This window comes from Myotis lucifugus, unplaced genomic scaffold (assembly GCF_000147115.1).
Source record: "Myotis lucifugus unplaced genomic scaffold, Myoluc2.0 scaffold_53, whole genome shotgun sequence".
Lineage (NCBI taxonomy): Eukaryota > Metazoa > Chordata > Mammalia > Chiroptera > Vespertilionidae > Myotis > Myotis lucifugus.
In genome coordinates, this window is record NW_005871101.1 from 524,426 (window position 1) to 526,907 (window position 2,482).

Consider the following 2,482-nt stretch of genomic DNA (forward strand, 5'->3'; position numbering starts at 1 on the left):
TCAAAGTCTTTAAAAGGGACTGATAGTAGTAATCCATTTCTAAGTCAGATAGATATATTGTCAATCTGAGGAATGTTAATTATTTACATATCACCTAAAAATTAAGGCTAAAAGTTCCAACTAACTAAAAAGCATGGCTTTGGTGTGATGGAAGGAAAGAAATGTTAAATGAATGGTAGGCCAGTAAGCTGGAACTGGTCACTGGTGGTGGATTGTGAGAAGCACTGGACATTGCCTAACTTCTCCTTCTTTGGTACCCCTGAAACATCAGAGGGTACTTCTGGCCTTGGTTTTCTTGGTTTTGGATTTGTTTGTTTGTGATGAAAACCATTTCTATCTGAATAAGACATAGGTCAAGAATCCTGTCCTGGGATGTGGGAAAGGCCCCCACATCTGTTCCTGTCAGTCCCCCATCAGGGGACTTGGGGGCGGTGTTCCTGTTATCTGCTCAAGAGCCCAAGACTGTAAAGATACTTGTTCACTGAAAAGGTGTAAGTGTAAATGTTTATTTGATGTTTGTAAGCATCTCTGTTTGTTTGCTGGGAACTTTGATCTGCTATGTGATATTCTGTGCTGGGTTGGGATTTTGGAATTCTGGGGTAAATTTAAAAGGTATCTGTGGCTTTTCTAGTCTGATTGGGACATTTAAGGATGGGGCTCACAGTTCCTCAAGGCAATGATTTAATGGGCCCTCCCCCCTGCCTGTGCTGAATTAGATAATACAGGCCAGTACTGATTAAGGAAGACAATGGGCCTTGGAATCTGTAAAGATAGGCGGGAATGAAGCTGGTCTAATGTACTGAAAGGGTTTGGTCTAGCAAAGGAGGGGCTGATATCCCCTCCTAGTGCACTCCCTTGAAAGAGGCCTGGTTGCTGCTCTGCCACAAGGGAACTGGTAGAAACAAACCATGGAACCTGGTGAGGGCCATGGAGTGAGACCCTCGCGAGGTCTGAGAGTCACTGGAGCAGCCGGCCACCATGGGGCCCTGGGGAGAACCAGAGCTCCTGGTGTGGCGCCCAGAGGCAGTAGCCTTGGCTCCACCACTGCCTGTGGGCCTGGAGGTGAAGTTGGGGGCCCTGGTGCTCCTGCTGGTGCTCACGCTCATCTGCAGTCTGGTGCCTATCTGTGTGCTACGCCGACCAGGAGCCAGCCCCGAAGCCTCAGCCTTCCGCCAGAAAGTCCTGAGCCTGACGAGGCCCTGGCAGCCCTGCACGTGCGACCTGGGTCCATCACACCCACGTCCGGTCAGCGGACCCATCCATGATCCGGAAAGACTTCGTTACCAAATGGAGCATCGATCGAGATCAACGCAACCTGCTACCTGCCTGATGCTGGTAACATTGCTCGCGACTCAGATGATGCCTGCATCTTCATGGACATGGCTCCAAAGAGACAAGGACAATTTATAGGAAGGCCAAGAATAGACTTTAGTAGAATTTGGCTGCCTAAAGCGGCCATGATGCCAATATCATGTTTCATTGTATTGATATGTTATATTGACCTTTAATTCTTTTGCAGGTTTGAATGTATGTTGGCTGTCCTGGGTGACCCCCAAAAAGTAAAGGATGGCTAGCTGCCAAGAGGGCAGGTGCCCACCTGGGCAGGGAACGGTGTCCATCAGGTTTTGGTCACTGGTGAGAGACAGTTGACAGTTGACAGCCTGTGTACTGTTTGCAGGCCTGAGTCACCATGCCCATGTCAGGGGTAGTAAAGCTGGAAAAAGGCCTGTTTAGAATAGAAGGTCTAAGGCATGGTTATGCATAGAAAGAAAGTTTAATGCCAACAATTAATGTTTTGTTAAAAGGAATTGGCAAGGAAAGTCAGAAAATCTTAGAGTAGATCAGTATGTCTTTCTTCTTATGTAATTCCTCCGAAATTTGGCAATGCTAACATGGCAATACATTTCTTTGCATAGATTCAATAAGACCGGTTCCTAATAGTGGTTTTATTAATGGAAAACTTTGACTGGAGTATCATGTTTTAAAGAGCCCTGTCTGAGCTCTAAAGACTTGAAGCCAGTAAGAATGCCACGAAGAAAGCCTGGTATCCTGCTTGGAAGCCCTGAAGGTGGCTGGCGCTGGAGCGTCAGGCCCATGCCCTACCATTATTGGCGGTTGGTAAGAGTAGAAGGGGAGCAGTAGGGATGCCTCTGCGTTCCTGCGGAACCCCCACACACTCTGGGCCGCAACAAGTAGGAGGGCTACTGAGATGGGCCTTAAAGCCTGGAGCGTGGGCTCAGGTGGAGTTGCTACAGGTGAGGGATTCACCTAACTCAGCAGATACTGCAGGCGGGCCTGATGGCAGCTGGATGGCATGGCCTTTTGGCCGTACTGGGCATATTATGATTCTACCATGTTTTTTCGCAAATATAGGCGGTTACCAAGCATGAAGATTATGCAATCATCCGGAGCTAGAAAAAATTAACTTGAATTAGATTTTGATCAAAGTCCTAGTGATCCGAAAGGCCTAAATAACAAAATA